This window comes from Mustela erminea, chromosome 1 (genome assembly GCF_009829155.1).
Source record: "Mustela erminea isolate mMusErm1 chromosome 1, mMusErm1.Pri, whole genome shotgun sequence".
Lineage (NCBI taxonomy): Eukaryota > Metazoa > Chordata > Mammalia > Carnivora > Mustelidae > Mustela > Mustela erminea.
Window position 1 is genome coordinate 189,689,792 of NC_045614.1, and position 9,766 is coordinate 189,699,557.

Consider the following 9,766-nt stretch of genomic DNA (forward strand, 5'->3'; position numbering starts at 1 on the left):
AAAACAAATCCACAGATGATTTGCCAAATGCCTAGTTTCATACTCCTCTGATTCTGGAGACGATGTCATCCATCTGATTTGTATTAACTTTTGATAAAATATAATTATAAATAAAGACTAGAAAAATATTATAGAAACAAAAGGTATTCAACAATAGATTATAATCTTGAACAATCGGAAATTATTCTGATGGCTTTCCCTACTCCCCGCCCTGCCCTTGCCAAGTTGCATAGGTAAAGCTCCCTTTGTAAAGATGGTACATAACATTCCATGTATGATTAAATCTGGCATGAACAGGAGTGGATATAGTACACAAATGTTTTTCACCAGAATGTTCTTTTCTTTTTTTTTTTTTCCAGAATGTTCTTTTTGTTTAAGTGATGAGGGAGTGGGGTGTGTCTGCAAACGGGGAATTTTCAAGAAGCTTAGTTGCTCCTTGAATACGTGACAGTCGCCCTGGCAACAACCGCAACCACTAAATACATAATAATAATTTCTTCACAGTAAGGATATGAAATAAGCTATTAACTCCAGAGCTAATATTACTTTAGGATAGTGTAAAGAGTATAATTTTGGAAAGGAAGGGTGCATTTTTGTAAATTTCTTCCTCTTTTGACATTTAACTTTGAGGCTGGGTGTCGATGGTGCAAATTACCAGGATCTGAGTCCTGGAACAGGGCCTAGACTTCCAATGTGTTGCATATCATTACCAAGCCCACAGTTCTGTTTTGTTTTCTTGGCCCTGCCATACTTTCTGACGTCGAAGACGGTTTGTTTTCTTTTGTTTTGTTTGTTTGTTTTCCTCATACCAGAACCCATTCTTGGCGATGCACCATGTTGCTATCACTGATCTACTTCAAATTTGTGTAAATAAAAATGGAGCTCATTTTCACGTATCTACTTCAGAATTGCAGTTTTTCAAAGAGCGGTGTATGGTAAACATTATTATTAAACGTTCACTGAGAATGAAAATTTTCTCAATACTCCCCCAAGATAGATGATTTCCCCCTAAAAACAGTAAAAATGAAACAAAGCAAACAAACAAAACAAAACAAAAACAAAAAAGAAAAAAAAAAGATTAAAATTTCTTTATAACACATTAAAAAATGAATCGAGTTATACTGTTTGATGGATCCTGAAAGATGAAAACATACTATCTTAGCCCATCTTCGTTTTTTTTTTCCTTATTAAGATTTTGTTTATTTATGTATTTGAGAGAGATAGTGAGAGAGAGAGAGAGAGAGCATGAGCAGTGGGGAGAGGGAGAAGCAGGGGAGCCTGACGTGGGGCTCCATCCCAGGACCCTGGGATCATGACCTAAGCCGAAGGAGCTCCTTAATCCACTGAGACCCAGGCATACCAACCCCCTTTGGTTTTATTGATAAAGAAACTAAAGTCTAATGATGCTAATTTAGTGGGCAAGAATGCAGCAGACCAAAGAACTATGAATGAAACCAAGAAGTAATTCGCTTCTCAATCCGGTACTGTTTTCACTCTTCAACGCTGCTGGGTTCTATCTAAATCACAAACCAGTGTTTTCAAAATAGAGACCCCAGGTCTACTTGCATCGTCGCGATGCTCCCCCCACTATAGCTTCAGACCTATCTCCTGAGGTTCATGCTGCAGATCTGGAATGAGGCACTTGCATCTGCATTTTTAACAACCACCGTCCAGGAAACCCGCTGCTCCCTGAGATTCTAGAACACTGTCTGCATTGTGATGCCTTGGGTTACAATGTAGATGCTAAGTGCTGATGACTTGCTTCCCACACAAAATGTTTTTCCCGTTGCAAAATGTACAAAATATCTCCAATTCAGATATCGGTCCTGAGCCTCTTACGAAAGAAAATCAACACGTAAGATTTATCTGGACTAATCTATTTAGCCAGTGAAGTGCTGGAATATAGGATCTGGTAACAGAAATTAACTCCTCTCTTATAAATGGTATGTGCTGAGTGAAAATCAACTGTTGCATTTTACTTCTTCAGAGAAACTGGTGATGGGCATTAAACAGGAAGGCGTAGATATCGTTTCCTCTAGATAAAGGCTGTATACAGATGGGAACGGTGAGATCCTTGATAAATATTCAGCCAGCAGTGCTTGATTATATCCAGACCCAAATTCAGAACGGTGGCATTCTGAAAAGGGTGGTAAGTTCCATTTACCAGCTGAGAGACAACGCTGTCAAGAGTCGGTATTAATATTATGATCATCAGGAATATTCTAGTACCTGTTTATTTCTGAAAGTGACGATACGGTTTTCAATCGACAATATTCCACAAGAATCAAGTGAACAGTTTTCATGCCAGATTTTGATTTTGTTTTTGTTTTGTCTTATGCGCTTGAGAGAAGGGGACGGAGAGATACTTCATAGTGAAGTTTGATTGAAAACAAGCAAATGCCTGCATCGGTCTACATGCAGGACGAGGCCTCAAGTTTTCTCATTTCAAGCCTGAGTAATTTAGATCATCTGGAAGGCACGTGGGCACAAGGCCACAGTTTCTAGTCAGTGTCAGTTGCCTTTGTACAGGAGACAATCAAGCAGCAAGGCACACTGTAATTTTTCTTTTATGTTTCAAAGGGTTCTTTAAAAAGATTGTATTCTTCCCTCACATTTTCATTGCCACAGCTGGTGGCTCCCTCCTAAATGGTATATTAGGGCCCTCGAGCACTTGATGTCTATCTTCTCTTACTTGACTGACACGACGTGTGTCAAAATGTAAATAGTCTAATGCAGAAAGCACATGAGTTCAAGGAGAAATTATAAGGACCGTTTCTGAAATGTCTCTGATGGGCTGTGCTCTGAGAAATTTCTGCCTGTGACCCTCCAGCCTTCTCTAATTCTAAGCTGGTGGGTTTTTAAAGTGTGCTAATGACCACACTAATCTATACCCACTGGAAGGACTGAAATGCTCTCTCTCGCCTGCTTGAACACACAGCACTTTCTGCCGTGATCTAAAGCAGATTATTCACAGCTTGCGATATAGCCCTACAATTCCTTAGAGCTAAATTAAATTAAGCCCATTTCAGATTCCTTTCCTGGTTATTAGGAATAGCGCATTTCATTTTTAGAACCTTGCTCTAATGAGAGTTCTGTTGTTAATGAAATCATTACGCATCGATAATGCTGTCTGCATCTGACCAGGAGACAATCGAATCTAGTCTTGGAATGCTGGAGATAGCAGAAGGTTAGAGACATAGGACCATTTCGTTGGGCCTCCCCTCTCCTTATTTTCCAGACGCAACATTCTCTCTCAGCTCATGTTAACAGCTAATCCTGCATCTGCTCCCATGAGCTCGTCAAATGCCTCCCCTTTTTCCCACAGACCCATTACCTTGACGGTGAAGACAGAGCAGAGTCTTTATCAGGGATCCTGGTAGAGGGAATCAGATTCTTTAAATGCTGGTCTCAGATTTCTGGTTCTTTCCTTCTCTCATCTCTCTTACTTCCCACACTTACTGAGTGTCGGGCTTTGTGAAGTACCCTGCTAAGGACAGAGATTCTGTGATAAGCAAGAAAAATGTCTGCCCCCAATAAACTAACAAGTAATTGCAACTGTGCATCAGTAACATAAGATGAATATTAAAAGAGATATTGTGAGGATGGAAAGGTGAGATTTGCTTGCAGGATGATGAAACGCCCCACATCGCCCACCGGGAAAAGATGGCTCCTTGTTCGTCTCTTGCATTCTTACAATACCTCGCAGCTAATGGCTTGGCACAGTCAGATTGGTCCTACTTCCCCAAACATACCTTGGCATTTCACACCTCCCATCCTTTACATGTTTCATTTTTTTCAGAGAATGTTGCATAATGTAATGGTCAAAATGACTCCTATTAAACATGGTCCTCCTCTATTTCCATACCTCTAGGTGCACACACCTCCCACACACTCTCACAAACTCTGTTTTATGTGGGATCACAGTATCTGCATTATGAGGACAATACACAGTCATCTATTGTAAGAGAGATTCAGATCATTTTTTGACCTCGTGATTTATTCTGACTTTTTTGAGGAAGTAATAGGATCATTTAAGCCCATCTCAAATTCTATGACTGCTTAGGTTTACCAGACCAAAAGACTGTCTCCTTGTGTCATTGTACATTTTATAGAAACATATTCTATCTAAGCTCTAAGCTCCTGGTCTCTAAGTCACATTGTCAAAAGCTAACCTTGGCATCCTGAAGGGTTTCTACTTGCAATCAGAAAAACTGGCTGTAAGAGCAATGAGTTCCGAGTTGCTCACAGACCAAGAGATTTTTAATACTAAGTATGAAAATTATTTGGCTTTTGTGGCTGATAAGTTGCCCAGTGGTCCTCTTGCTTATTTGGATCAGGATAGGTGGGAAGAAGGACTGGGGAAGAAGGCAGTCTAGAGATGACATGAACAAACTTGACATTTGAGGATTGGCTGGTTATTAGGATTTCTAAGAAAAGCTATAAATTCCTGTAAGATTAAGTTAAGTTTCCTTTGTGTACCTGCATTGCCTGTCTCCATTTTGTCCTTGACATAGAGGACTCCATTTTAGTTTGATTCTATAATACGCCTCTAACTTGTAAGAAAGAGAATTTGTCTATTGGGGTCCACAAAATGGAGACTGTCCCGGAGGTATTGCCCATAACATAGCTGGCATATGGGGAAATGCCTCATTATCAAGGAAATTTCATATACATCAATCCCAATTCTCCAACTCAGCTTTAGCTAGCTTAACCTCACTCCAGAATACAGACCTGCTAACCTTAAAAGGAAATCTCTGACCTCCTAGCCAATCCTGTCTTCTTTCCATGGCGCCACTTCTAACATTCTCTAAAACTCACTTTTGAGCAAAACCCCACTGATAAAACGCTCCATTGTTTGTCAGGCACTGGAATCCTTCAATCCTTGGATAGTTTTACCTTAGATACATTGCACCAAATTCATTTTTTAAAAAAATATTTTATTTATTTATTTGCCAGATAGACAAAGCACAAGCAAGGGGAGTGGCAGGCAGAGGGAGAAACAGATTCCCTGCTGAGCAAGGAGCCAGATGATCCCAGGTCCCTGGATCACCACCTGAGCCTAAAGCAGAGGCTCAACCAACTAAGTCACCCAGTTGTCCCACATCAAGCTCATTTTTAAATTGTTTTACTTTTGTCATAATTTATTATGGTGAAATTTATTTCTGAATTTGTTGTTATTAATACATTTGCATATAAATTTGTATTGGTTTCTAATTGGATAGGATTGATTTTATTAGAGCTTCAGTTAATTTTAAAAAGTTAATATATAGCTTCCAATAGAATACTGCTTTCATGTCCTTAAATCTCTGAAGTCACTGTTTATAATTTTTTTAGATTGAGGTAATGTTATTGTGGTTAATTTTAACCATTATGTATCAATTTTTTTTAATCGAACTCTAAAAAAGATAATCTCATTTCATAGTTCTAGGAACCTACTGTCACCTAGGATGGCAATCTGGAAGGAAGTAGTAGGATCTAATATTAAGCAGTTGCTTCATCATTTCATAGTGGAAGTTTTACATCGATTGAATAGGTAATGCATGGATTTCAATGTCAACAGGATTATAAAAATAACTCATATTTATATAGCATTTTAAATATTAAAAGCAAATGCCAATTTATTTCATTCTCATAACCCCATGGGTGGGAAAATTATTATTATTAGATAAACCATTGGTGTGTTTCCCAATGACAGAGATTTAAAACAAAACAAAACAAAACAAAAAAAAACCTCTCATATAAAAACATTCAATTTGCCTCAAAATGAGATTCCTGGAACATGATTTAGGCTTACTTCTTTAGGGCCTTGAAGAAACTAAGTAGAGTCCTGCCATACCAGGTCCTGGTACCAACACTCATGAACTCCATAGGCAAGGATATTTTCATGCATATGTACATCACCTAATTCACATGCTCAAGAGCAGGGAGTGTGTATGGATGATGGAAATCCATAAATAATCAACAACAAACTTCTTTGGCTCAAAGGGTTTACACTTTATCCCCAAGGAGGCTTTGGCCCTGATCTCTACCTAGAAGGAAAAATTGGCTGCTCTTTCCTCTTCCTTAGATCCCCTTCCCAGCTTGTGGCCATGAGACTCCCCTCCAGGAGTTTGTGTAGCATCTCCATTGGAGGTCATCTTTTTTTCATCACCATCTGGAGGTCTTTTCCCAGGCACTTTAGTCACTCCTCCACCTGATTACAATATCCCACTGATCCTGTTTTGCACTCTCTCTGCTTCTGAACAAGATCTCTCTTTGGTGTCCCAACACCATAAAAGAAGTTAATAATGCATAATGAGCTTGGACATCAATAGTTGGAGCTGTAGTGGACTAAAATTACCCTTCTCTTTCATGTCATCATGAAGGCAGAGTCTGATCATGGGCTCAGTGAATTCCCGTGTTGTCAAGACAGACTGGATGTTTCGTGAACAACAGGAATCATGTGAGCATAGGCCAGAGCTAATGTGCCCCTCTCTCTCATTCTATTTCATCTGGAAAACTGATAACTTTGCATCTGTCCTTGAAGAACCAGCAACTACTAGTCTGGAAAAATGACCTTTGCCTTATAAAATGCACAATATCATCTTTTCAGTTTCCACATAAATCCAACTTGCCTTTTATTACCTTTGGGTTTGTGTTGCTTAATAAATTACAATGAGCATGTGTAGCCACCCTTTTTTAAAAAACATCTCTTTGCTGTAAGAACATAGCAGAATCATTGCTTAGCTAGGTCAGAAGCTTCCAAAATCATATTCTTTATTTTCCTTTAGTACATTAATAGAAAGGAAAATGGTGTCTGCTTTATGAGTTGATTGCTTAGAAAAATAAAACACACTCACAAAAGCGAGTCTCTAGGAAATGAATACGTGAATTAACTAATCCTTTGAAACAACTTGGGTACATGGACAAAACATCTGATTTGGGGAGAGGACAAGAAGTAGGAGGCAATTTGGGATCAGTGTTTGCTCCAATGAGTGTAATTATTGTGTAAATTGTGGCTCTTGACAAAAATCTCTGAGTCCTGTTGAGATGTTGTTAATGCCCCAGGAAGAAGCCTGCCTTCTCCAGTGTGATTGCTTACAAAGATGCTGCTGCCTCCTTCCGCCTTTTCCCACAGGAGATGGGCAATTTGCCAGTGTTTCATTTTCAAGTGCCATTGTTCACCTAGAGCTTTAGGAAAATCTTCTGCCTTTTTATTGTTAATCCGAGCCTAAATGATGATCATTTTTTAAAAATCCTATAGCATTGTATAACAAATTTATTAGGCACTGACATTCGCCACTGTGGTACAAAAAGCTTTGTCACTTATTTTTTAACTTAGCAAGTAATTTAGTAATTTATGCAGCCCTGGAATGACTTTATTGGTTTACAAAATCTCCTTTTATGAGTAATTCATTGGAAAAATTATAAATCTAGAGCCCTTTCAACAATACCTTTCAAACATCATTCTTCAGTTATGATTCTGACAACAAAGCAGCACGGTAATGTTTATTACATGATTTAATCCTTTTAATGTCGTATTTTACCTTGCGTATGTGTATGCCACAGAAGAAAAACAGTCCAATTGTCCTACATCCGAAGGAAATAAGACACATTTGTTCATTAAAGAAATTGAAGAATAGGTTAAAGATGTTAATGATCATCGAATATGAGCTCATGCTGGGACCTTATGTGTATTAGGTTTGGCAGTCTTGGATTAATTCTTCATATTTAACAGACGCTGCACATTCAGGGGGGAAATTTCCTGTGTTTCATCATAAAGACAGAAGCGTGATCAAAATGGATGCCAGAATTTGAAATGGTTCTAAATGGTTCTATGCAAAAATGTAAAGCAGGTGATCTTAGTGATTATCACTCCGTCTAACATCCCTTTGCATGCCTTCCAGGATGTGCCCTCCCCTCCCCTCACTTGTCATGGCCTGCCCACCGCCTAGCACTTGTGGGCTGTCACTTGGCCAAAGCCCCACCATGACAGCATCCTTATGCTCCCAACCTTTCCCGTTCCCTTCATCCTCAGTTCAAAAATCTCCTCCAAATGTTACATTCTTTAAGAGTCCTGTCTAGTCTAGAGAACAAGAACATTGATTTGTGTTTAGGAGTTAATAGCGGGTAGTAGCTATTAATGTGACACCCTTCCCAGATATAATTTGCATTTAAACAGCTGCCTTTAACCGAAAGAAGTGGAGAATGCTGAGGATTTCAGACTCTGAGGCAGGGCCAAGGAGAGTGATTTTTTTTTTTTTTTTTTTTTTTTTTTTTTTTGCCACAGAGCCCCTCCTAGTACCCCTCAGGTATTTAATCTGCTTGAGCAGCATTAGGAGGGAGAAAAACAAATAAATACGGTTCTGATTTGATTCCCAACTCTGATAATTACTGGCTGTGTGAACTTGAGCTAGTTCTTTAGTATCTGAAATCATAAAATAGGGCTAATAAGGTTTTATGTGGACTAAATGAGTAAGAAAGCTAAAACTCCTGAAAGGTTTACTGTTACAAGAATGTTAGTTAAAAATCTTAGGGTTACACATGACAGAAATCTAACTCAAAGCAGACATTCTGACATAGTAGTTGTTGTCCAGGAATGTGTATTTTTTTAGCAAGCTAAACAAGGGTATATTCTGGTATGGTATCACACTTCAAAAATCACTGTTCTAAGGGATCAAGGAATATTTCTTAGACCAAAAAAAAAAAAGGGGGGGGAGAAGAGGGGGCGCCCAGGAGATGATAGAGAATATAATGATCCGGATCTAAAATCATCTGAAAGATGGGGAAGGCAACCTTCATAGGTCATAGAGAGTATGGGTAAGACTGAAATGGTGTGCTGAAAGTAAACTGAATTAGTCACTAAATATTTGCTCAAGGCTAATCTTTGACAATGGAATGAACTCTAATTATAGAACTCTGTAGAAATTACCTCTAATCAGGGAAGGTAGTTGGACCACTGTAAGTGAACTAACAGTTCATTCCTTAGTGCATCACAAATGGAACCTGCACCAGGTAAAACTGTCACACACAGAAAACTTTATTTGCAGCAAATAAGGAGATCACAGGAATGACTTCCAAAGCCGTGACTCCCCGAACAAGGAACAAGGGTGAGTGGACTCCTTTGATTTAGGGTCAGGATAAATATTCAGAAAGGGAAGTTTTGTCATCATATATAGAGGCAGGTATATGGTCATGTATGTGCCTTGAGGAAACATGCCTCTACATACCTTGCATATTATGTAAACAATGTTTGTGTCCCTCCTTGGGTGGAGAGTTTCATATTATTAATGGAGGCAAACAAAGGCAAAGGACCCTGTCCTAAGAGATAGCCACCCTTAAAAGGAAAAAGAACCCATCCTGTTATTCTACACCTCCCTGGAAGGAGCCTTCTAACCTTTCCCATATAAACAACTACCTGATGGGTAGATGAGTGTGTGGACAAAGTCCTGATTGGGTGACAGGTGTGTGGAGGGTTAATCAGATTAAAGAACCCACCAAAATTCCTATAAAGTCCCCTAGACTTAGAAACTCCCACAGCAACCCTCTTGGGTCCCCTCATTCTTCAGGAGCTTTGCCCAATCAATACACTCTGCTTTCCTGCTCACCACTTGTTGTCTGGTCTACCTCTTCACTCTTGGAAGTAGCATGACCAAAACCCCGGGCACTAAAGGAAAAGAAATCTTGAAACATTATAATGAGGTAAAGGTGGCTGGGTCAATTCATGATCCACTTATGCAGCCATGAGTTGGGGTTGAGCTCCAACTGGTCTGGGTGATCAGGGTCA